This window comes from Trachemys scripta, chromosome 11 (genome assembly GCF_013100865.1).
Source record: "Trachemys scripta elegans isolate TJP31775 chromosome 11, CAS_Tse_1.0, whole genome shotgun sequence".
NCBI classification, from domain to species: Eukaryota; Metazoa; Chordata; order Testudines; family Emydidae; genus Trachemys; species Trachemys scripta.
Genome location: NC_048308.1, coordinates 48,984,618 through 49,011,968, shown reverse-complemented (window position 1 = coordinate 49,011,968; position 27,351 = coordinate 48,984,618). Strand labels below are relative to the sequence as shown.

Genomic DNA, 27,351 nt, shown 5'->3' with positions numbered 1-27,351 from the left:
TGTAGAAAGGACCTTGAAAAAAATGCTGTAGGATCCCATCCTTCCCCAAGCACTCTCCTCTCACTGCTCACCCTCTGCAGTTCATTCCATCTCTATAGTGTTCTTTGACTAATAAATTTGTTTTGGGTCAAATTTCTGCTGCCCGTACTTACATTGACTAGTGCGTGACTCTGCAAGATGTCTCACTGAAATCTGTCATGGCAGCATGTGAATGATTCACAGACAATGTTGGGGGAAGCTCCAGGTTTTGGCAGCTGTGAGGGGACAGCTGAGTCCACATGACCATCAGACATCTCCAGTGTCCAAAGCCTGTCTTCTTTCTGCATCCCAGCCTTTGAGGACCTGGAGACCTCCATTTCCCTCATGTCCCTAGGCTTTGTCCTCTCATTCATCTCCACACTTATCCTGTTTCCTCGTGTGTGCATTTTCACCACTGTCACCACCACTCTGTGTGAGGCTGCCAGTGCAAGAGGAAGCTCATTTTCTCCCGATTTCAGTGGCTTGGTGTGCAGCTCTATGGCTTACTTCAGATGGAGGATGGGAATGTGGAACAGGAGTCATGAACCATGTCTTCAAAGAATGCTCAGAATCTCCTGCACCACAGAAATTTATTTCTTTTAGACAAGTCTGTATCAGCAACATCCCAGACAGTAATACTATAACTGTCCCCCCACTACGCCCCAGTAAGCAGACTCCATGCATCTCTGTTGTCTCAAAGTGCTCTGTAAGGACAGTTTTGCATGGACTGTATAACTCATGATGGGCTTCTCGGTTCTCTGCCACTATATACGTGATAGGAGGTTAGGCATCCTAAAAGATCTCTTCACTGATAGACCAGAGCCCTATAGACCACCTCCTTCCCTGAGGAGGGGCCTGAAGAGAAACATGGTGGGAGGGATAGCTCAGTGGTTTGAGCATTGGCCTGCTAAACCCACAGTTGTGAGTTCAATCCTTGAGGGGGCCACTTAGGGATCTGGGGCAAAATCAGTACTTGGTCCTGCTAGTGAAGGCAGGGGGCTGGACTCAATGACCTTATAAGGTCCTTTCCAGTTCTAGGAGATGGGATATCTCCATTAATTTAAATTTATATATGTAGTGACCAGCTGACTGAGAGCTGAGCCCACCCATGTCACTTTCTATTCACTTTGTGGTGGTGCCTTTCTCAGAGGATGTTATTCTTTTGCCTAATCCTCTTGCCAATGAGATTTAGAAACTGCTTTATGCAAAGGGTAGGGGTAGACTGGCCTCTAATCCCACCAGTGTCCTCAAATGGGTCTCACACAAATTCCTGGTGACAGGTGGACCCAAGGCCGGCACCAGCGGAGCAAGCACGTGCCTGGGGCAGCACATGCTAAGGGGCGGCATTCCGTCCATGGAGTGGCACAGTCCGGGCGGCTTTTTTTCCCTTTTTTTCTTTGTTTCAGCAGTTTGGGCGGCAGCAGTCTGAGCGTTTTTTGTTTGTTTTGTTTTCTGCTTCGGCAGTTTGGGCGTGGCAGTCCGAGCGTTTCTTTCTTTCTTTTTTTTTTTTGCTGGGGCGGCAAAAATGGTAGAGCCGGCCCTGGGTGGACCTGGGCAAAAGGAGGTAGATGATAGAGGAAACAGGGATGCCACAACTTGTGTGGTCAGGGGCTCTAGAGGGAAGGAGCTCTCTGCTTCCATCTATTGGTGAACAGGAGGAAGAGACAGAATGAGCAGCTTCATTTGCATGTTTGCTACCCACCATCCCAATATAAACATTTTGATTAAAATTCAATTATTTTGGGATAAGGGGTAATGAAATTAATTATGCTTATTGTGTGACTAAAGGATAACAGAACTATACATAATATGATCTAAGTGAGGGGTCACGATAAAAATCACAATCTTGCACTACTGAGTAGTGTAGCTTGGACATAATTCATAGGGAAACACAAGGGTTCTATAGTGCAGTGATAGAACTGAGTGATCTCTGGTAAAGACCCTCTTTTTCAGCACCACTAGAGTTGTAATCACAATAGCTGGGTTAGGTGGTGGAGTCTCTGGACTGGACCAGGCAGCACTTCCCCCAGCGTCTGGAGCTGGACCTGTCTGAGTGCACTCCTGGACTTTGGACCTTTGCTAACCACTGACAATAAACTCTGATGGGATACAGCAGAGAGGCAAGGGGGAACGTGATGGGTTAAAATGATATTCATTCATTGGAGGTTCACACTCATGTAGCGAAACTGAGATGAAGGACTCATGCCAAAGGTACTGTGAAAGTGGGTGCTGTACTTTTGTTTGATTTATTGTTGCTGTGTTTTCCCAAATTAATGTGAAGTTCCTTTTCCCATTAATATATTTTTCCTTGTTTTATTCAGACTTGAAGCGTGGGAGAGGGGAAGTTTGTCTGTTAAGGGCATCCAGGAAAGGAATTTAGTTTTCCCAAGATTCTGGGTGGAGGCTTGAGCTGATATGTTTATTAATTTTAAGAGGAAACCCCAACAATTTGAACCTGGCTCCTTTTACTGCTGGCAAGGAAAGGGTTACACTAGCATTCAGATGACTTTATGCATTATTCTATTTTTGCTGTTTTGACACATCTTTATAGTACTGTATAAGGTGCCCAGTAAGTAAACGTGCCTTTAAAAATATTAATGTAACTCCTTGCAATGGGTACATACGACCTTTAAGTCTTTCAAGGGTTGCATCTCCCCATTCCAGTGTTTCCTGGAAGAAAGAGAGGAGGGTAGGTTGGAGATGCAATTCCCAGGGCAGCTAGGACTGTATGCCATGTGCCCAGCTCAGAAGAGGGCCAGGTATAGAAAGAGCTCCTTTCTCTAAGAACAGACAGAATTAGAGGGAGCTGAAAGGGCTTGAGGGCACTTTTTCTGAAGAAAGAGGTAAATGAGTGAACCCATTGTTTGTTTATTTTCTCATTTTAATGCACTGGGATTTTGAGTTTGGAAAAGCCTGTGAAGTCCTGGAGGGGTGAAAATCCAGAATATTAGGGAAGGGAAAGTTCTAGTTTGGGGAAAACACTAAGACTCCACTGCAGTGGTGCCATGCTACTTCAGAGGAGACTGAGAAAGGAAAAGGTTCAGTTAGGGGAAATTTATTTGTGTGATGGTTCTCAGGGAACCAGGACTGTGCATCATCTTGTTACCCCCTGCCTCTAATGAGAGAGAGCCTTGCCCCTGATGGCTGGGTGTTAGCTGCGTAACACGTCCAGTCTGTTAACCTCACAAGCTCTCTCCTCTGAGCTATGCCAGCCCTGTCTTCATCTTGAAGCCTAACAATAGATGCACCCCAGTGTCTGAGTCCCTTTGAAGCACTCACTTGTGATATCCAGCCCCGACACTGGCTACTCTGATCCCAAAGGAATAGTTTACTTGAAACCACTACACTGGTAAACCACACAGCACTTGTAATAAAACAAAAGAAGGTTTATTTAAGAAAAACAAGAGAGAGTGATGGAAAGAAATAGTTACTATACAAAACAATATCACAACATGTGAACTAGGACCTACACTTATTAATGTTACCTTTCCTATCTAATAAAGTAGGTTTCCCCCTCCAAAGTTCCGTCTTCTTGCAGAGCTGGTTGGCTTCACAGGAGCCAGGACCTTAACTTGCATGGAAACACCACTGCTCCACAAGATGTATTCTTGGTGAATGGATAGAGTGCCTTTCCACGCCTTCTGTTATACTGAAACAGTCTTTTGTCTTTATTCATAGGCAGGGTGATTTTGTCAGTTGTAATGTTCCTTTTTTTAACCTGCAAGTTGTTTCAATTGTCTCTAGTTTTCTTGTGATAGAGTTGAGATGGAGTAATGCTAGACAAATTGACCTTGTGTTACATCACCTCTAACAAGCAAGGCCGACAGCTCCCTTCTACTTGAATGGGCCATCACTGAGACATACTATCCCCTGGTGAAAAGTAACAGAGGGTCCTGTGGCACCTTTAAGATTAACAGAAGTATTGGGAGCATAAGCTTTCGTGGGTAAGAACCTCACTTCTTCAGATCCCCTGATGATTATCTTTTACTCCATAAAGCACACTTTCAATACAGTTACATTATTCCTTAAATATTACCCATACATGACTCTCACAATAATTGAGTCTTGATAGGTTATGACCTTTCTATAGGTACCTTACATGTGATCCTTTATGAATAAATACCCTGCAAAATACGTGTTTGGTGTAAAGAGTTTGTCAGGTCTGAGACGAGTTGTTTGCAAAGAACAGTGGACCCTTGGCCTAGGGGCCTGTGTGTTACAGTTTGTCTTCAAAAGAACTTCTCAGGTGTGGTCCTTTCTTCATCTGTCTTGTCCTACCACACTGACCCTGGCAGAGGGAGTTGTATTTAGATTTGAATAGGCTCCATAGACATGGCCCGTTTGTTTGTTTTGTCCTGCTGTGCTTCCATTTGGGTCATTTTTGCCACTGGACGTGTATGTAGCTCCTGTTCAGTTTAGGGGACAGAATTTGACATACTGTTGTGATTGGAGGGCAGCATGTGATCCTTGGTGTTTATTTAAGTGTCAGGTAAAGAAGCACAATATACTTGCAATTGTCGGTTTAAAAAAGTGAGTCTGAATTAGTTTCAGGTGCCACACCAATCCCCCTGAATCTCCTGCTAATTCTGGTAGTTTAACAATGCAACTTCACTATCTTTTAATGTTGTTTCTCTCCCCATTGCTGTGTCAAAGGGCCACACAAACAAAATTGGAATCTGACTATAGAGGGGTAAACAATAAAGCTGACTAGACAACTTGAAAAAAATAGATTAGAGGAAAATCGGCTTATTCTCTTTCACATACAGTAATCTAAGGTATTAATTGTAATAATAATAGATAAACTGTGTTCAGACTGAATCACGATATTTAAACTGATAGCTTCCTATTAACTATGGAACTAAGGAAAATCTGATTGATATTTTCAAGTAGGTGTGAATTGCATATCTGTCACAGGATGGCACTAGAGTTACATCTTGGTAATGTAAAATGCTCTAAAGAAGAGATGCTATAAATGAGTCATTTTCCTATTTTGACAAAGAAACTAACACACTAGGCTCCCACTCCCAAAAAAAAGTGCTCTGTGTTTCTGAGGCCTCTTTTAAAATGTTCCATGTGGAAGACGTGTGACTCATGCTCTCAGTGTGTAAGTGATCTCACAATCACCTCCCCACTTCCTGCTGGCTGAGCAACTCCTGGAGGATTTGTTGTAATAAGATTTTTCTCTGAATTTTAAGGTGTATGTTATAAGCCATGGCTTAGATTTCTTTGCAGCTCATCTCTCTCCTTGTGCCCCCCTGTCTGTTCTGTTATTTTTAACACTCCTACAGGGATAGCTCAGTGCTTTGAGCATTGGCCTGCTAAACCCAGGGTTGTGATTTCAATCCTTGAGGGGGCCACTTAGGGATCTAGGGCAAAATCTGTACTTGGTCCTGCTAGTGAAGGCAGGGGGCTGGACTCAATGACCTTTCAAGGTCCCTTCCAGTTCTAGGAGATAGGATATCTCCATTTATTTAAAAATCTGAAACAGCTTTTTGTAGCTGAAGGAATAAGAGACACTAATGGCTTCCAATATGTAATACTGTATTGGATAAAGGGCTACATAGATTCTAGCAGTTGATCAAATGGTCTTTATTTAATTGAAGTGAAGGCTTTTTGATGCATAGCTCTGATTTCCTTGCTTAAATTTACACTTACAAGATGTAAACTTAAACCACATGCCAGTATATGCACACCAAGGAGGCTTCTTTGTATACAATTATTTTGGTTCCTATTTCAGGGCAGCATGAGGCACCCTAAGGGAACCAACCCTAACCCTAGACCAGAGAACCTGACTAGCCCCAACTAATCCTAGCTTAGGGATCTTTGCCACCCTCCATCCTAGCCTGGGGAGCCCTAACCTCTGTAACCTTGACTTTGGCCCCAGAGGCCCTCCTGGGGTTGGTGGAATCTATTCCCAACTTACATCTGAACGGAGTGGAAAATAATAATTTGGGTTATAAGGGAGGAAGTATTGTTAAGGCACAGTAATGGGAGTCCAGAGACCTGGGTTCTGTTCCTTCTGCTGCCATAGAGTTCTTGTGTGTCCTTAAAAACAAACACTATATTTGTCTTAAAGGGGGAAATTCTGGCTTCCTATGCAGAGACATCTTTTTCATAGATTCCAAGGTGAGAAGGGACCATTTGTGATCATCTAGGCTGACTTTCTGTGTAACAAAAGCCATGGAACTTCCTCTAAAATAATTCCTAGAGCATACTTTTTAGAAAAACTTCCAATCTTGATTTAAAAATTGTCAGTTATGGAGAATCTACCACAAACTTTGGTAAATTGTCCCAATGGTTAATTGCCCTCACAGTGAAAAATTTACACCTCATTTCCAGTGTGAATGTATCTAGCTTCAGCTTCCATCCATGGGATCACGTTATATCTTTTTCTTCTAGACTGAAGAGCCTGTTATTAAATGTTTGTTCCCCATGTAGATACTTATAGGCTGTAATCAAGTCACCTCTTTATTTTGTTGAGCTAAATTGATTGAGCTCCTTGAGTCTCACCATAAGGCGTGTTACTAATCCTTTAATCCTTCTTGTGGCCCTTCTCTGAACCCTCTCCAATTTATCAACATCCTGCTTGAATTGTGGACACCCAGAAGTGGACTCAGTATTCAGCCAGTGGATGCATCAGTGCCAAATACAGAGGTAAAATAACCTCTCTACTCCTACTTGAGATTCCCCTGTTTATGCATCTCAGGATTGCATAAGATATTTTGGCCACAGTGTCACGCTGGGAGCTCATTTTCAGCTGATTATCTACCATGACCCCTACATCTTTTTTCATAGTCAAAACAGGTTTTGTGTGCAAGGGACTGATATGAGGGTTGTTAAGAGATTGAATCTTTCCCTCTAACCTGGAAGCAGGATGTGGGGTAAGTATACAGGTAGGCAGTGGTCCATACTACAGCCTTTGGACTGTGCTGCCTATTGCACAGGTTGCAGATGTGTTAGCTGTGCCTTTCCCCACCAAAAACGTGGCGAGAGCAACAACTGAGATTGGGTCCCCTTGTCTGGCGTCTCTATTTCCATTTCCTCCCACCTTATAGTCACCTTATGAAGCAGAGACATAGTGTTTTGTTGCTTTCAGGGTGTTCTGTGGTCAGAAGGAATTCATTCAGGTCTCTTTAAAACTCAGTGTAGAAAGTAAGTACATGTAACCTGCTTTTTGTAAATTAGGAACAAAAGAAGTTTCTTATAACCACAAAGATGTTTTTGTATGTACTGCAATGAGTCATATAAACATACTGTTAATACATAAATATTTATTGTCTGCATGTAGAATTCACTGCGTGATTGGATATGCAGTTCTGGAGAAACATGCGCTTTGCTGGAGTGAATGCATTTGGAGTTCCAATAAATAAACTTTGCTTACAGTATATGTGCAAGGACGAGAATTCCATTTCTTTTGAATATGTAGTAACTGAAGGCCACAGATGTAAATCCTTCCAGACATGGGACGCAAATTCTTCCTAAACTAATTCACTCTTTGTAGAAAAACTTGATAGCCTTTGTGGTTTTACCCACTGTGTCTTGATTGCAAGTGTCATAACTTTTTGTAAATGCCTGTTTCATCAAAACTAAATCCTACTTTAGTATACCAAATATAAAGGTAACAGGGAAGTGTACTTAAAAGAACTAAATCATCTTTGTTAGCTGACTGGTGTGACTAAGGGCAGAAATTGGCCTGTTGTATTGTACCAATGAAACCCCATTGAATTCAGTTGTATAAGTGAGAGCAAAATTTGGCCCAATATGTCTACTCTAATATGCTTAATGTTTTACTTTGGATTTTAAGTAGGGTTGTCAACTTTCTACTTGCACAAAACCAAACACCCCTGCCCTGCCCCTGCCCCTGCCCGACCCCTCCAAGGCCCTGCCCCTTCTCTGAGGCCCCGCCCCTGCTCACTCCATCCTCCCCTCTCTCTCTCACTTGCTCTCCCCGCCCTCACTCAATTGCTTATTGGGGTGTGGGAGGGGATGAAGACTCTGGCTGGGGGTGTACTCTCTGGGGTGGGGCCAGAGTTCAGGGTGTGGGAGTGGGCTCCAGGCTGAGGCAGTGGTTGGGATGCAGGAGGGGGTGAGGGCTCTTGGGTGGGGCAGGGATGAGGAGTTCAGGGTGCAGGAGGGGGTTCCGGGCAGGGGGGTGGAGCTGAGGGTTTTGGAGTAAGTTTTGGGGCTCCGGGTTGAGGCAGGGGGTTGGGGTGTGGGAGGGGGTACAGGCTCTGGGCTGGGGCTGCTGGTTCTGGGGTGGGGCCAAAAATGAGGGGTTCAGGTGCGGGAGGTGGCTCTGGGCTGTGGCAGGGGGTTGGGATGCAGGGGGAGTGAGGGCTCTGGTGTGGGGTTGGGGATGAGGGATTTGGGGTGCAGGAGAGGGCTCTGGGCTGGGGCTGAGGGGTTCGGAGGGCAGGAGGAGGATCAGGGCTGGGGCAGGGAGTTGCGGTGTGGGTGGGGAGGGGTGCAATCTCTGGGCGGCGCTTACCTCAGTTGGCTCCTGGAGTCGTGGGGAGCCACAGCAGGTAGGGAACCTGCCTTAGCCCCACTGCGCTGCCAACTGGACTTTTAACGGCCTGGTCAGCAGTGCTGACTGGAGCCGTCAGGGTCCCTTTTTGACTGGGTGTTCCGGTCAAAAACCCAACACCTGGCAATCCTAATTTTTAGAGTTCAGTAGATTACTTATTTTCTCAAAATAAAATATATTTTCTTTCTATCAGTCTTTCGTCTTATACTAATCCCTAGTTATATTTCTTTATGACTGTATGCTGAAGGCTGTCCAACATAAATAATGGCTAATTCCAGGGATACAACATGCATGTTAATATAACGGTCAAAATTCAAGTTAGTTTATGTGTAGCTTGAGGATAGTTTATATACTACATTTCTCAATCATATCAAACAACATGGACATCGCTTTTCTAAGTCAAGTATGAACCTTTTACATCAAAATCTGCTATTTGTAAACTCTAGTGATTGGGCTTAAATGTCCTTTACTTCTGTTATAATAAATAGTAATTGTATATAAATGCCAAGATTCCCATTTCAAATTTTCCAGTAGTCTGTGATTTGTGCGGGAGGGGAAGAGTGCTGTAAAAAATTGTAGGACTTGCAGCCTACGTTAAATGAAATAAGAGACAAGAAAGGCTGCACATTTTAATAATCCCATCACTTAGGCAGTGATGTGACTGACACAGAATAATTGGCTAATGTATTATTATAGGTGAATAATTCATTCATTAGTTGTTTTTTGTTTGAAAGAGACAATAACTTACATTTTAATTTTCACTAGTAGGAACACATTTTTCAAAAGATTATGTTTGGAAGGGAGAATGAGTTCTTTAGGGATTATCTGATCTTTAAGGGCTATTACCTTTTTCAGGTAAATGAAAAGCAGTCCCTCATTCCCAGACTGAATGAGGAAGATTTAAAATGAGTCAAAATAAAATTGAGCTTGCATCATTAGTCCCCTTCATAGGAACAGATTTGACATTGTAAGAAGATTCTACAATAGAGTACATCATTAGCCTTCTCTTTAAAGTATGAATGTACTTTTTCATAGAGAGTTGGATTATAAGGATATCACATTACTGCTGTGTCTAAATAATAATTCAGAGCTGCAGTGAACACTAGAGTGTGCTAAAAGAACAGTTATGATTTTAAGAACTGAACACTAGTAGCTCCAAGTATTAAAAGAATAGAAATGGCTTGGGCCATGATATTCAGATTTAACTTCCCCAGAATTTGGGTGTTCAGGTCAACGGTTTTTGATTCAGTCCCATCGTGAGTTGTCATAAATGGCAATTCTACTTTGTGCTACGGTACCTGCCAGAGTCAGAATAAATACAAAAATTGTAGTGATGTTGGCCTTCATACTGTAAGGTGCCAAGCAACTTCAGGAGGCCCTGAAGTCAATTGGAACTGTGGTCACTCAGTATCTCCAGGAATTGCTCTGCACGTTACAGGATAGGACCTCTCGTGGTGCGGGGATGGTGGTGATAAGGTTCAAGGGCAAGTCTCTATATAGGTAATGGCATCATGCACATGATCACTGAGACAGTGACATCTCATCGAAGAGGAGCACCGTAGGGAAGAATTATGCCTTAAGTTATTATTTTAATATTAGTAATTGCTAAATATTAAAGGTATTTAAACTAGTAATTTTTATTTAAAAATAAAATGTACTAGTAAATGTACAATAAAAATAATGTACAGTTTCATACATTTGAAATAATGGTTTTAACTTTCCAAATTAGCTTTGTATTGAGACACTTTTAAATTAAGGAAAGACCTGACATGTAAGAGAGCCATCCTAAATTCTAATCCCAGCTTTCACCCTGCCTCCTCCTGTGGCCTTGGGCAAACAACTTAACTGCTTATTGTGCTTGTTTCTTCCTCTGTAAAATGGGGATGTTGATTCCCCACAGACTTTGTGAATCTGACTATTTTAAAAGCACTTCAAAGAAAAGTGCTGAAGTATTATGTCGACAGTGTTTCTGGGCTAGTTCTTCAGTAGTGTAAATTGGTGCAGCCCTGCTCACTTCAATAGAACTACACCCATTTATACCAGTGAGGATCTGGTCCAATATATTTAGGTCGGATATAGCAAATTTTGGACATATGAAGTAATAGACTATGTTTCTCTGATTATGGCATCATTATTTCTACTGACTTGGAAAAGACGTTCTACTGTATATAGGAGGGGTCGGCAACCTCTGGCACACGGCTCGCCAGGGTAAGTACCCTGGCGGGCTGGGCCAGTTTGTTTACCTGCTGCGTCCACAGGTTCGGCCGATCACGGCTCCCACTGGCCGCGGTTCACCGTTCCAGGCCAATGGGGGCGGCGGGAAGTGGTGGCCAGCACGTCCCTCGGCCCGCACTGCTTCCCACAGCCCCCATTGGCCTGGAGTGGCGAACCGCGGCCAGTGGGAGCCGCGATTGGCCGAACCTGCGGACGCAGCAGGTAAATAAACTGGCCCGGCTTATCCTGGCGAGCCGCGTGCCAGAGGTTGCCGATCCCTGGTATATAGCATTTAAACCACTTTTCAGGAGCTAAATAATTTTGTAGAACTTGTTAAATATTGGAGTGACTGATGAACATCTGATCTCTAATTTAAAAGACTTATTCTAGGAGATAGTGGCCTGATAAAAATAGAACAAACACTACCATAATATTTATTATTACAGAATTCCAATTTGGGGCTCGGATTCTAACCAATCAGAGATAAAACTGTAGTGTGTAATAACATAATTTGCTTTTATTAGGACTCTTTAATCTGAATAGCACATTACTTTTGTTGCAATCACATTTACCATGCTGCCTTTTGTTTGTATCAGTGTATTTTGGGGAAATTTGGGCTGTGGTGGGGGATAAAGTGCCTGGTAGACACGCAAAAGAGTGGTGCCATCAATGTATGATGATTTTTCTCAGATCTCTGTTCAGTGGAACAGTTTCAGCCCATCTGGTTACACAGAAAGGCACACTTAGGGTACATCTACACTGAAATAAAAAACCCCTGGCACCCAGTGTCAGAGCTCAGGTCAGTTGACTCAGGCTTGAGAGGTTTGCGCTGGAACCATCCCCCTGGCTGGTTTCAGAGCCCGGGCTCCAGTCTGAGCCTAAACATCTACTCTGCAGTTTTCAGTCCTGGAACCTGAACCAGAGCCAGCTGACCCAGGCCAGTTGCGGCTGTGCCCTGGGTCTTTCACTGAAGTATAGACGTACCAAGGGGCTCCATTCTACCCAGAAAAATAAGTGTTATGACCTGGGTATAGATAAGTGTTATGACCTGAGTAGAGAAAGAAAACCATGTGTTGTCTAGACTGCTGGCAAGGGCAACCCATGGTCAATTGCCATGATCATTAGCTATGCTGTGTGTAGACACAGAGGGCCTTATTCTGATTTATACTAATGCCCCTTTTTACACCATTCTGGCAGTGTGAAGAGGCCTTAGAGTGAATGAGAATAAGGCCCAAACTATAGAGCCAACCATGTCACTCACTGGATTACAAGTTACTGTGTAGACTAGGCCTAAACTGCTCTTACTGGATAAGGCAACCTTAATAGTCAAGAAAATGAAAACCAGAGAAGCCCTCACTTCCTGAATGCCTGTGGAATATTCCAAATGGCTCCAAGTAAGGAAAACTGAGCCTGCGTCTTTAGTTTTCTTCTGAAACAGCTATTTTAAGAGACTGCTATAACAGGAGGCAACACTGCTTTACATATTACTTTTAGAATTTGTTGCTTTCTGTAAAACCTCTTTGCTGGTTGCAAGATCACTTTATATTTGAACAGTTGCTGGGAGTAGCTAATGCTTAAGCGCTAATGCAGTGGGGATTGAATGAGCCTCTTGAGCATATTTACATTATTAATCATGCACAGCTGCTGAATAGAGCCTCTTGAATCGCCCCCCCTCCCCGGAGAAGCTTTCTTATCTAGTACTGATAAAACTGGCCCAGCTTTGCCAAACTAAAGGGAAGGCTGAGGAGTATGACAGTTATAGCAACATTTTGCAGAGGGAAACTAGGCACATAAACTTTTGGAAATTCTATGTTCACGTTTTAACAAATGTTCATGACCTTTCCTCTGATACAAACCAGCTGTAGCCATGCATTAGATTCTGTAAACAGTGTTTCCTAGCTTTTAAAGTTGCCAGACACAAAGCAAGAGATTTTAAGCTTTACTGTTTCTTTTCTAACATGTTCTCCTTTTTCCTTATTAGTCCAGTTACCAATGAATGCCACATACTGTGGGCCTGATCCAGTTACTAGTGAAGTTGGCAGGAACAGGCTTTGTAGTGGTAATTGCACATGCCGTGTGTGTTTAGGAAGGAGTGGGCCAAAGTTCTTGCAGCTTTTCCTCTTGATGCTGATTTTAGTTTCTATATAAAAGTAATAAGTTTAACAACACTGGTACTTGTGCAGAAAGCTGGTGCTAAGCATTTGGACCCATTTTTTCTCTATCATCTTGGGATAATTCAGAAAGTAAGCATAGGTCCTATCTTCACCAAGGTTTTTTTTTTCCATATCTCATAATTTCTGTTTTTCAAATGCCTGTAGGGAATGGGGGGCAAGTCTCATTAGGAAAAGAGAATAACTTTACGCTTTAAGAGGGCAGTACAAAGATACGGATAGAGAGTTCTGCTTCAGATGGCCAAAAATGCTATAAGTTTCCCCCCTCTTGATGTCGCAGGAAGTAATGTTCCCCACTTTTCCTATGACCCATTTATTTCTCATGAGAAACTAATCATCTGCTTTCTTCATGTCTTTTGTGCTGACTTATTTTTCAAGTCAATCCTTTTGTCGTATGATACACTCCTGCCGCTGTCTCTCTAACGAATATTTATCCCTCTGTTTTCCAAATGCCTCTTCTTTGAAATAAATGCTTCTAGTACAGTACAACTCTAGTTTATAACTTATTTAAACAATGGCTCAAACTCACTTTTCCATCTGAATTCCAGTGATTCAACTGCTGAAACCCATTGGTAGCGTTAAGATTCGTAAGTTTTGTCACAGCAGTTTTTCCGCAATGGCTGGAGGATGGATTTTCTGAGCAGCTGAATTGGCTGAGTTTCATAGCAGGGAAAACAGTCTCATTGCCAAGAGATTTGTCATCATGAGCTTCAGAGCAAGTCTGCAAAGGAGTATGCTGAGGGATAGAGAAGAGAGGAAAAAGCATAATTTATTCAAATATTTTGCTTATTGCAAAGCTGTATCACATTCTGTATTAATCAGTGTGTGTCTTGATTTGTTCTGGGTAAACAACACTTAGACACCAGGAAAATCAACCCAAACTCAGCACGTACAGTCAAATTTTTAGAACATTTCTGAGCACTCTAGGTACAAAAATAGCTTTCCATTTTAAAGTGTAATGGGACCATGAGCGATGGAAACACTCTAAAAGTGGGAAGGGCATGCCTGAACTGTGGTCCTGCCTCCTACACCACCCCTTTCTTTAAGGCCCTGCCCCCACCCCACCCCTACTTCCTGAGGCCCCGCCCTCATGCCACCCCTTCCCTCCAAAACCCCACCTCCCGCTTGCTACTCTCTGCCACCTTCCGCCTGTCACTCGCCCTTACGGCCGGTAAAAAGTGGGAAGGCATAGCCCTCCCACTTTTAAAAGTGATGGGGCCCTGGCCCCCCAGTTCCCCTGTTCTGGCGCCCCTGAATGGGACTGACAAAGATGAACTAACAGAAGAAAAAGCTTCTAATTACCTATGTGCACAGGTACACTAATAGACTGTTTTTAGTTACTGCACTAAGGTTGATTAAATATTATGCCCTCCAGAGTTCTTTCTACCTAACCCAGCCACACCTGCCAAGCTTTGTACAGGTGCATGTCCTGGCCCCACGGTTGCTTGAAGCAGGGTGTGTTGACTATATACCGAAGTTTTATGGTCATACAGTGTCACATGTGGAATTTAATAAAACTTCGCAGCTATGGGTAAAGTGCCCTAGAGTTGGGCCTAGTATTTGGGGTAGGGGCTGTCTTTGTGTCATGTGTTATGCTAGCACAACGGGTCTCTGGTTCATGACTGGAGCTCTCAGGCACTACCGCAATACCAATAATTGATAAATTATGGAAGAAAATAAATTGTTTTCATGATATAGGAAGAGGGCATTATAATAATAATATAGATACCCTATCTCCTAGAACTGGAAGGGACCTTGAAAGGTCATTGAGTCCAGCCCCCTGTCTTCACCAGTAGGACCAAGTACTGATTTTGCCCCAGATCCCTAAGTGGCCCCCTCAAGGATTGAGCTTACAACCCTAGGTTTAGCAGGCCAATGCTCAAACCACTGAGCTATCGCTTCCCACCCCATTACTTCAATGTGTGTTAAGTGCATGTGGTCATATTTTTTGAGGGAGCTATAGTACCCTCTGCAGCTTCTTCAAATGATAGAGCTGTCATGCTGTTTAAACCTCAGAGCAGACTGTCAAAAGCAGGGCGGCCACCCCAAACTTGTGGTATATTCTATAATTAGATTTCACCAACCCAGTAAAGAATGTGATCTCCTGGATCACTGTAACAATCTTACCATGGAGTCACAGACAGTCCCCTTGGGATCTCCAGTCTATCTTGCTATCCAGGCAAGCTGGACTTACTAATAAAGGTCACTTAACACCAAAAATCACAAAATATTCAAGTTGATCCCAAGCCCCAGAGATCAGTCACTTACCTCAGATCAATTTGTACCTTAGATCTCACACAGAAGACAACTCTGGTAGCCAATCTTTTAGAAAACAATTAAGGATTTATTAACTAGGAAAAAGAAATGAGAGTTATTTACAGGTCAAAGTAGGCACCATATATGCACAAATGAGTTCAGTCTATGGTTCCAAAAGGTGACAGAGATGTAGTAATCTGACAGCATTGAATGACTTTTCAGGGCTTAACCCGGGTTGATCCTGGGGATCTCTTCTTTTTTGTTTCTTAGCTCCAGCTCTTGTAAGAGTCCAAATAGTAAAGAGATGAAAAATCTTCATGTTAACTTTCTTTATTTCCATCTTCCAGCAGTCAAACCGATGGGACAAGGCCTTCTGCACATACTTCTCCAAGGGTAGATGAGGCAATCAACAGATCTTTTGTCCTACAATGGCCAACTTAATTTTGATAGTCCTCTTGGATTACGGGGGAAAGGGAAAGAGAGAGCCATTCTTTCCTGTCTGAGTCCACAAGTTCAGAGCAGACATTTTTACAATTATAAAACCAACTTATATTTTACCCTGTAGCATGGAATACAGACATTACAAGTAAGATTAATACATGCAGCAACTTACAAGCATTTTATAGAGTCTAAACAATAAACACATCCTTACAAGTCTAACACCCGCTGTGAACAATGAAGTAACATATATATGAATTGGTCTGGTTTCCAGATATGAATTGGCCAGTACTCAGCTGATTCCTACAGACTTGGCAAGAACTGGGACCTGGCTTACCAGCGTCACAGCAGGATCATCCATTTGAGACCTCAAAATGATCACTGTTCTTGGCATCATAATCTTGGAATGGAATCCCAGAAAGGAAATTTGGGCACAGAACAAGCTGCAATACTGTTCTCAGTGCCCTAAAACATACTCGAGGGCATCACAAAGGTTAGTGAAAAGAGGAATTTACCCTTTATTAGACACAATGTATAATTAACTTACACAAGGTGAGGAAAAAACTTGCCTGGCTGTGGAAGAAGTAACAACTACCTTGTAGATGTTAAAGTGAAGCTTTGGGACAGTATTAAGACAGAAGGCTGACTTAAAGGGGCTCTCTTGCAAAGTATTCCTGAATAAATGTACAGAGTTCAGTTTTGTTCTGTATTTATTAGAGAGGCCAGCTACATTAAGCAACCAATTTTCAGTGGTCTCTTGAGTGATCACTTCAGAGCTATTTCAGTGTATTTATTGACAGTGTGTTCCAGTGACAATATTACCCCTGTAATTGGAGCAAAGTCAATGTCAGTCTGGATTACATGTTTCTTGCACACGTGGTACTCATGGAAGTGAGACCTGCCTGAGGCAATTCTGCCTGAGATTCCTGCCATTCTAAATCATTTTCTTGTGTACACCGCTACCTCGATATAACGCGACCTGATATAACACGATTCGGATATAACGCGGTAAAGCAGTACTTCAGGGGGGCTGCACATTCTGGTGGATCAAAGCAAGTTCAATATAAGGAGGTTTCACCTACAACGCGGTAAGATTTTTTGGCTCCCGAGGACAGTGTTATATCGAGGTAGAGGTGTATTTTTGATCACAGTTTGGAATTCTTTGCTCATTTATCCCAGGTTCCCTTCTTTACCCTTAATCTTCAATCCCTTCTCCCATTTCCAGTTTGGTATTTGATGCATGTCTTGCTTTGTGTGAATAAATCAGTGCTCAGGAACGTCAGTTTTATATTTTACACAGAAGACCTGTGCTTTTTTCTTATTAATCCTTCAATTTATACAGAATGTAAAATAAGTAATAGATGTATTAAATCCTTTCAGACCCATGGGGAAGTCCTGTTCCCATTGAGGTAAATGGGGCCAAGATTTCACCCCAGTGTCTGATTAAACACTCTCCTGCTTTCAATATCTATCAAAATTTATTAGCATTCTTTAGATTTACCTCAAAACACTAGAAATGTGGGAAAACATAGGAAAATCTAGTGACATCTAGGGAGGCAATGTGGCCTTGTGGATGAGCACTGGAGTGGGACTTGGGAGACTTGTATTCTACTCCTGGCTCTGCTTCTGGTTTGATGGGTGACCTTTGGCAAATCACTTCAGCTCTGTGCCTCAGTTTCCCCATCTGTAAACTGCAGATAATGAAATGTACTCCTTTGTAAAGCACTTTGAGATTTTCTGAACAAAAGTGCTGCATAAGAGCTATGTATTACTAGTCTGGAAATGACTTTGGGCCAAATCCTGGTCCCACAAGCAAATACCAAACATAAAGACTTTGTAATATTAGTGGAGGTTATAAGATGGTGCTATTACTAGTCTTGCTAGCAGTGTTTAACTTATTGCATATATAGTTAGATCATGAGAGATGCTTCTTGTTGGTTGTGGTGCAATTCCTTTTAGAAGCTATGCATATCACCAGTCAAATGTCTTTACTCCCTTAGTGTCTCTGACCAAATTGTATCTCAGGTACATAGCTGCTGCCGGCAGGATACACCCATGCAAGCCAGAAAAAACATTACATGGTTTCAAAATCTTATAAGTGTCCAGGCTGGGAGGTAGGGCAGAGGGATTCAGTGTGTGGGAGGGGGCTCTGGGATGGGGCAGGGGATTGGGGTGCAGGAGGTAGTGAGGGCTCCACCTGGGGGTGCAGGGGCTGGAGTGGGGCTGGGGATGATGTGGTTTGGGGTTGGAGTGTGGGTTTACCTCTGGTGGGGGGGAGTGCGGAGCCGGTGCTCGGGGTGGGAGCAGCGCATGGAGCCCAGTGGCCCCCCTGCCTAGGAGCCGGACCTGCTGGCCGCTTCCGGGGTGCAGCGTGGAGTCAGGACAGGTAGGCAGTAGCCTGCCTTAGACCTGCAGCACCTCTGACTGGATTTTTAATGGCCCAGTCAGCAGTGCTGACTGGAGCCGCCAGTGACCCTTTTCAACCGGACACCTGGTCACCCTAGGATTCACATTGTATCTCCCTACCCCAGAGAGGTTACATAGACTCCCAGCCCACAATAATACATAACCTTTGAATTTAATACAATGGACTCCAAAGGTACTTAGACTTTATTCAATAAGGTTTTTCAAGGATACTGCAGGAAATTGCCATATCTGTCACAATAGGCTTTACACACAGGAATCACTCATGCATTGGGTAACTGGGAATTCTAGTGTCAGGTCACTCTTATTTTTCATGCATCCTCCACAGAATCTGGGAGTAATGTGTGTCTCCTAGTGAATATAGCAGCTAATATTAATGCACTGTTTTTGATCTGTGATGCTTTATTATACTTGATTCCAAAACAAACCCAATTAACTATTGTGGGGAATTACAAAATTAAGTTGTATTTCAGAGCGATAGTTATATACATATTTTTATGCTCTGCAGCCCTGAATTAGTCATTATTATTTCTGGCTGATGAGCACCAGACAGAGCTTCCGTTGGAGCCATTAAGCACTGTTGAGCAGTTTAAGGCCCTCCCTTTCCCTCAAGACCTAGTACGCTGTTACTGCAGTACTTCCAGCCACTTCTAAATGAAAGAGCAGCAACTGGCATCAGAAACTGAATTTTGGCCTTCTGTCTGGCTCTACAGAGAACTACTGTCAAGCTATTTGGCTGGTACTGAAGATACCATGTAAAAATTATTTACTGTTTGCTGCTAACATGATGATGTCTAAAGAAAGAGCACTTTTAAAATGAGCTATAAAGATTTGTCAGAAGAGCAGGGTCACAGGACAGCCAGTAATTTTTAATTTCAGAGTGGTAGCCGTGGTAGCCTGAATCAGCAAAAAGAACTTGTGGTACTCCTCATTCTTTTTAATTTTTAATTGTAATTTTTCTCCTTGAAGGTACCTAGCTTTTGAAATACAAAAATAATGTAGGTTGTTTAAAAACAAAAAACTCCCACAAAAAGCAGGTACTAGAGATGCTGATTTCATTTCCGCCTCTCCTTTTACTGAGACATAATGCCTTTGGCCATCACCCTGTGATGGGGTGGGCATACTGCACAGGATTGGAAGGGGCTAAGATGGACAGGCTGGCCAATTAATTCCCCAGGCTGGAAGAGGAGCCTGCGAATCCCTAAAAAATTTCATATGAAGGTGGGGAACTCTTTGGAAATCTTAGACAGGCCCCCAGGTTGAAAACCACTGAACTTTTTAAGCAAGTGGAAGTGGCTTTCCTAGCATCTCTCACAGACAACATTATAAAAACATTCCTAACAAAAATCGTAAGCACTTTTTAAGGCAAGTTCTTTATAATATTGCTAACTATGAGCAAAACCTCGTCTCACCAGAGTATCCAAAGCCCTAAAGGTGGTTTGCTACAGAGAATGGCCTGATCATATTCTTCCTACTCTTGTCAACTTTGAATCCTTTCAAGGATATTTGCTAGCAGTTTTAGCACAGCATAAACAGTGGATTAGGATCTAGTTATTTTAGGGAGATTCTGTCCCTCCTTCCCCTCTTTGCTCATACTGAATAACTGTACTCCATGAGTTAGTGCCATGAAAAGCAGAATGGCTACTTATGGAGCAAGATACCACTCAGCACAAAATAAGGAACAGAATCTGGTCCTTGGACCTCTTCTTGTGATCTGTAATGCTAGCTATGCTGTGCATGTGTGATTGACAGGGTCCAAAGTGAAATTGTCTGGGGGTCAGTGATGGAAAGACCTTTACCTGTGGAAGAGTTTGCAATCTTCTTTTAGTCATGGAACAATGTGTATGTATAACAATTAATTAATAGTCGCACTGTGGCAAGGAAGGATGTAGTTTACTGGAATATGTGGCTTGCTAGTTTTTGTTCTATTGAATGCATATTATTGTAGAATAACTCTTCTTGTGGGAGACAGAAGTGTTGAATGCAATAGGGACAATAATGGCAGCATCTGTAAGTTGTTTTCATTTTTTAGCTCCTACATTAAGTATGAAAGCTGTCTGGAAACTTTGACTACTCTGAAGCATAAATGAAAAGCGTCTTCAATGCAATTGTTGTATTGTCCAGATTTTCTCTCTTCAGTGGTTTTAGACTTCAGACAAGGAAGCTTATTTTATGTAAGATTGTTAAATATGGGCTAATAAAGTTATGGAACACGTTTCCATAGCGTGAAGGGCAAACTATAACTTCAACAATTACATCTTCCTTACAGACATCAAATGGTGCCAAGACATGATCATTTTGAATCATGTCTTAGTCAGCTTACATGACTTTAGGTGAAATTTATGCCTGGTGTAACTCCACTGAAGTCAGTCCTGTTTCACTGGGAATAATTTTGCCTACTCTTGCTAAAGACTTATCTGGAAATAATTTTACTGTCTTATAGTATAGTTTCTTTGTCCTATACAAAACACAGTTCTGTGATGTTTTGTTAATTCGCTTTCTCTGCTGTGAAAACTTCTGGAAAATTATAGTTCTAACATCCATCAGGACACACACACATGAGCTACAGACCTGCTGATGCTATTGTAAAATAGGCACTCAACATTTATTTTTACAACAAATGTAACATGCGAACATTATGCAAACCCAGTATCAGCCTCCTGGTTTGAAGAGATTTACATTCATTTTCAGTGGTACATTGGCCCAAATTTCAATCTGATGTCTACCCACATGGGTATATAATATGAGAAACTAATTACTCCAGAAAGCTGCACAGCTCTACAAGAGTGGGCAGTTGGAGGTGTACTCCATTTCACACTGGTGGCTACAACAACAGATGGCCACATCTGTCTATGTGGAGAAGCTGAGGGAAAAGGGGACATGACTTTGGGAAAATGGACACTTTATGCACACTGGCTTATCTTCAGTTGCTGACTCTGGACTCTGGCAGAACCCCTATGTGCTTACTGCAAGTTTTCCAGATATGCAACAGAATAAATCATTACAGAGAGACAGGGCGTTGATGTCACAGTAGTGGGCACAGTATAAGAATCTAGACTGATGAGACTGCCTGTGTTTCCTCCGACTGCTAGTCTGCTGACAAAGGGCCTGATCCAGTGCCTATTAAGTCAATGGGAGTCTTTCCATTGATTTCATTCTGTGCTGGATTGGGGGGTGGGAGGTGGGGAAAGAGGAAGTGGTTAAGAGCTCTGCTGCTGGTCTCAGTTGTGGATCACAGAGACTAGAGAGGGAAGCCCATGGCAAATGGCAGGTGCTTTCTTCCTGTGGTAGCAGTTGTCATACCCATTGTAACATAGTTTGTTGGCCATTCAAGCAGGCTACAAGAAAAACATGGCTGTGTTCCTCGTTCAGCCCAGAACAGGGAAATTCTTGTAGTTCCCAGAGTGAATGAGAACTAGAGGAATGCTGGGAAGAAGGACTAGCAGATGAACATCTATCTACAATGTGTTACTGCATGTACTTCTAAAATTTGCAGATGGCACTTAGATTAGGAGAGTGGTAAATAATGAAGAGGACAGGTCACAGATACAGAGTGATCTAGATCATTTGGTAAGCTAGGCACAATCAAACAATATGTGTTTCAATATAGCCATATGTAAGGTCATACATCTGGAAACAAAGAATGTAGGCCATACTTACAGGATGGGGAACTTTATCCTGGGAAGCAATGGCTCTGAAAAAGACTTGAGGGTCAAGGTGGATAATCAGCTGAACATGAGCTCCCAATGCGATGCTGTGGCTAAAAGGACTAATGTGATCCTTAGTATAACTATATAGAAAGTATAGTATACCAGGACATACTCAAAGACTTTCACTGTGCTGTAGCAGTGTCCACACAGCGCATTATTGCACGGCAATCTGGTGTGTTGTTGACTGACAGCCTGGCTTGCTGTGTAGGCAAGTCATTAGATGTATAAAAGGGGGAATATCGATTAGGAAGGTTACATTACCTCTGTATCTGGGACTGGTGCGACTGCTGCAGAATTACTATGACCAGCAGCAGGGCCGGCTCCAGCATTTCTGCTGCCCCAAGCAAAAAAAAAAAAAAAGCCGCGATCGGCGGCGGCAGTTCAGTGGCAGGTCCTTTGCTCCTAGAGGGAATGAGGGACCTGCCGCCCCCGAATTGCCGCAGGTGCCACCCCTCTCCCTTGGCCGCCCCAAGCACCTGCTTATTAAGCTGGTGCCTGGAGCCGGCCCTGACCAGCAGGTGTGTGGCCCTAGACGTTTTGCTGAGGAAGGCTTTTGAAGAAGCTGGTGAACTGGCTTGCAATGAGGCCTAAGAAAACAGTGAGAGGTTTGAGTGAGACACACACACACGCTCTTCAGGGTTCTTTTGGCTGAGAGACAGACACAAGTGCCTAAAGGGGAATTAAGAGACGGAAGTACTTAAATTCTGTTTAATTTATCTGTATAAACCTGTATGGGCTTGCCAAATGATGAGAAGGTCAGTTTAGAGAAATGTAATCCTACAGTGATAAGATCAGTGCTATGTGATTATCCAGTAGCTCCTATGTACTAGAAGGTGCACAGTTTGAGGGCCTGATCCAAAACTCTTTGAAGTCAACAAGAGACTTTCCATTGACTTCTGCGGGCTTTGGATCAGCCCCAAAAGGCAAGACTGCAGGCTAAACACATAATTTGCATACTGATGATTGTGGTAATTGGTGCCAATATTATTTGACTTGCTGCTGCACCAACTAACTGTTGTCCAGTTGAAAAACTGATATCTCTACTCAGTTTATAGCTTTGAGCTATAGGATATAATAAACATAACGTTGTACACTGAGCTTCTACAAGAATGGGCACTGCTCAGTGAATCTAAAGATGTAAATGTTCTACAAATTAATAGTTTTCAAATGCATTAACCTGACATTCTGAGATGCTCCACAGTTTCCCAGTTTTAGTAGTTCATTTCTTAGACTATGACTTCTAATGTAGTCAGTATTTTAAAGAGGCAGATCTTTCAAGTTGCTCCCTCTTGTAGTAATGGATATTTTAGTTTGTTCCACTCTGATTTCAACTTTACACTGCTAATATTTGGAGATTCCTCTTATCAGCTTGAAACCCACATCTGTGAGTCTCTGCCTGTGAAATCCTAGTGCAATGATCTCAGAAGAGAAACATATGCAGTTCTTAATTCCCATTGGAATGAAATCACTAGCTGTGCTTGGAGTGTCTTCCCCAACCATTTTGATTAAGTAGTAGATTGTACATAGTGCAATCAAACTCAGTGTCTGTTGCTTGCTCCACTGCCCTTGTACTAGCAGTGGGATGATGGGGAAGTAGACAGAGGTGCAACTTGTGCAAATATTTCCATTGAGCACCATGTATTGCATACACATTGCTGTTTCAGACTGCTAATTTATTAAAGTTCCTGTGTGAGGAAGCTCTGGTGTAAAGATATAGAGTATACATGACAATATACAGTGTGGAGATATTTGTATTTAAACACTGAATAGCTACAATAGCAGCTACGATGGTGCATGTACCCTGTGTTCCTGCTCCATTAAAAGTGCACTCTTGTTCCGTCATAGGGTATGCATATTAGCTTTCACTGTGCCCTCCTATTTACTGGTTTATTTCCTCTCCTGCTTCCATGGTCTCAAAATCCCTAGCACTGCCTTCCTCATGCCTGCTCTCATCTGTGGGGTCAGGACACTCAATTTCCTAGCTACTTCTTGCTACCCACTTCTGGCCCATATGCCCCTTCTGATTTCACATAGTGGCTAGTTCATCTCACCTTCAATCCTAAATAATAGGTGTCATCTCCTTCTTTCTTTCATTGACTGGTTACATCTTGCCACTAAGTTCTGGGATCCACCCCCTACTCCCGCATACTGACCAATTAATTCTTCTGTGGTTCCAGTACCTCCCATCTACTGTCCAGCTCCCTCATTCCCCCAACTCTCCATACCCAGCACTGGCTATTTTTAACTGTTTTCAGTAAAATGTCAACGATTAAGGGCTGTCAGGGTGCTTCTTTGTTACACTTTTCTTAGATGAAATTACAGATGTTTAATGATGCATCATGCTCAGAGTTCCTTAGGCTAACACTACTTAAGCACTTGTGTTGTTCCACTATCTTAGTACTATGAAAGTAGCACTGAGCGGAATAATTCGTAACTCACGCTTCTGGACTCTTGAAGTTCTTAATTTTCCAAATGGGGTACTGGAACTGGATACACCTCAGTTTTTGGCCATCTTCCTGGTATTGCCCTCCACAGGACTCCTTCCGTATGAGCAAGGGGAAAAGTCCTTTTGTTCTTGGGGTCATTGTCCGGAGAATTGTTTCCCTATTAGCCTACATCCTGATAATCCCAGGATCATCTTGCTAGAAATGTTTTAAATATTTTTAAAAGGACATGGCCAGGACAAAGTTAATGGAAAAAATACAGGCTCTGCAAAAAACAAACCCACTGGAAAATGACTATAAGCAGAAGTGAAACTTGATTATTCCAGCTCGTTGTCTGGGTCTTTGTTTCCCCATCTGTAAAAAGGGAACACTAATACTTATCTTCCTTTATATAACACATTGAAATCTGTGAGTGAAAGGTGCTATGAGAGCTAAGTATTATATTGCCATTATTTCTGTGGGTTTTTTAGCTGAAACCTGACTAGCCACTGTTCATCTGCCTTGCAACAATGCTTCTAAAAATCTGAAGCAAGAATATGCTTATAGTCAAACAGAATCGCTGAGTCGTGACTGTAGTGAGTCGGTGTGGCTCCCCTCCTGCCCGGAAGAGGGAGCCCACGTGCAGGCACCAGAGTGGGTGGGACCACCACCGCCTGTCCCCGCCCCCCGGAAGTCAAGGGGCGGGACAGGAAGTATAAAGGCCGGCCGCCAGAGCTCAGTCGGCGGCCAGCCACCGCAGGGAGCAGACGTGTGGCCGGGAGCTCCCGGCCAGGAGACCGTCGAAGACCGAGGCCTGGACCCTAGCTGGCCTGAGCTACCCCGGGCCCGCTACGAGGAGGAGCCGCCGGAGCCCGTTCACGCCCGCCACTGGGAGAACCCCTGGGAACCGCACCCCACTAACCCTGAGGGTGAGACTGGACCCGAACCCCTTCGCCCCTGCTGCTATCCAGAGGAGCCGCCTGAGGACCATTGGCCGGACTTCCCGGCAGAGCTACCGGACTTGCCGCCGAGCCCGGGCAGAGAGGAGCCCATGCAGGTGGACTGGCCCGATCCCAGCGCGACGAATGAGGTAGGCTTTGAGGGGGATCACGGAAGTAGCCCGGGGGTAGCCGACCCCGGTCCGGCTGCAACTGAGTGTGAGCCTATGTCAGTGTGTTGCGGTCTGGATACCCCACTGACCCGCAGCGGCAGCAACCGCTGTTAGGGCCCCGGGCTGGAACGCAGTGGAGTGGGTGGGCCTGCGTTCCCCCCTGCCACCCTCCGCACGGGTGGCAGGCTTCCCCCTCACCCAACGCTCGGCTACAGAAAGCCTAGGCGTACCTTAACCGTGTTTGCCCCGCCCTGATCCAGGGCCTGGGCTTTGAACTATTTGCTTGCTCAGCCCCTGCAACAAGGGCCTGAGCCTAACTGTGTTTGCCCCGCCCTGATCCAGGGCCTGGGCTCCTGAACTGCTTGCTCGCTCAGCCCCCTGCAGTCAAGGGCCTGAGCTTTAATGTGGTTGCTCCGACTCTGCACCAAAGAGCCGGAGTTTCGGGACTAATTGACTGCTTGTTCCCCAGTAGTGAGTCGGTGTGGCTCCCCTCCTGCCCGGAAGGGTCGAGCCCCGGCTAGGACCTACTACAGTGACCTAGCCCGTCTTGCAGCAGCCATAGACTCTCCCCGCTTCTTGGCTCAGTGCTCCTTAGTGGCTCTGCAAACTCTGGAAAGCAAGCTGCCTACAGTGGGAAATTGGAAAGCCAGAGATCACCCCTCCATTCCCATCCTGATATCTGTCGTTTATAAAGTTTCAATTATTTTATATTAAAAATCAGGAAAATACTATATCTCCCCGTTAAATCCTGGGGCCTGAAACTATAATAATTATTTTAAAGTTAGGCTAATTTAGTCCCTAATCTCACTTTTCCTTATTCACATGAGCAATCCTTACATGAATAGTCAGGGGCACTGCTCATGTGACAACAGTTAATAGAACTGGGCTCTCAGTGATGCACAAAAGAAGGTCTCAGGCCTCCATCATTTTGAAGTTGGTGCCTTAACCTATTACAGAGCAAATTCTTCAGAGGAAAACAAAAACCATAATTCATCTGTTGAACAGCAACAATTTATATAGTCTAGTTGCATAGTGGATAAAGCATTCCATCGTGGTGATGACCAGTTGGGTAAATCTGCAACACACTGTTAATCAAAATAATATACCTATTTAAAAGAGAAACGTGGATGGTAAGAGCTAGCTTCCCTATAGAGGTGTCCGGTTTAGTGACACCACAAAATAGCTGTTTGTATTATCATGGGTAACAGAAGGGAAAAATTATACTTCATAGAGGAATATCTTTTTCTGAAGTTTTATTTGAAAATGTGTTTAGAAAGCAAAGATTTCTATTGATTTTTACATCATCTAAAAATATGTACTGCACCTTTGAGTCCAGAACACAATATAAGAGCAGCCACAACTCTCGTTGACTTCAGTGGGAGTTGCAAGTGATTCAGCACTTCTGATAATGAGAACTTTGATTTAGGAACCTAAATATGGATTTAGGCATCCAACTTTAGGCATCCAAGTTCGAAAACTTTGGCATAGGACCCTGCTACTAAAGGCTTATCGTCTTAGACCACTGTTCTGCATTGTGATTCTGACAAGTGGACTACCGTGCCCCACTGACTTCAGTGGAACTCTTTCTGGTCGCAGTAGTCCACCAATGCAAGTCACAAGGCAGAATTGGGGCCTAATTTCTGACATGGTGCAGCAAAGTGGGTAGCTAAAGCAGTAGGGATGTGATGTCCAGGGAAGGACAGGCTTTACACCGATAAGATAACACTGGCAATTAAGGCATTAGTGCATTGTGGTAGAACAAGTGAAAATATGTCACATGAATTTGCAATTTGTGGTGGTCATGCATGTATGTCTGCATATGCTGCTCGAGTGGATATGTTTGTAAACAGAAACAAGAACTGTACCCTAGAAAATGCACTGAGATGCATGCATTGTGCTACATAGCTATCTTCCTAATCCTGTTCCTTTTCATCTTGCTAAAACCCTTAGATCAATGTTTCCCAAACTTGGGAAGCCGCTTATTTAGGGAAAGCCCCTGGCAGGCCGGGCCGGTTTGTTTACCTGCCGCGTCCGCAGGTTCGGACGATTGTGGCTCCCA

General features: G+C 43.4%; 1 long non-coding RNA gene across 1 annotated transcript in view; it reads left to right on the top strand.

Annotated features, from left to right (window-relative positions):
* The window catches only part of LOC117884997, an 86,643-nt gene that overhangs the window by 18,885 nt on the left and 40,407 nt on the right, over positions 1-27,351 (top strand). Inside the window, exon 2 of the long non-coding RNA XR_004647693.1 lies at positions 15,899-16,117. This is a non-coding gene — a long non-coding RNA (uncharacterized LOC117884997). The remainder of the gene's footprint in view (positions 1-15,898; positions 16,118-27,351) is intronic.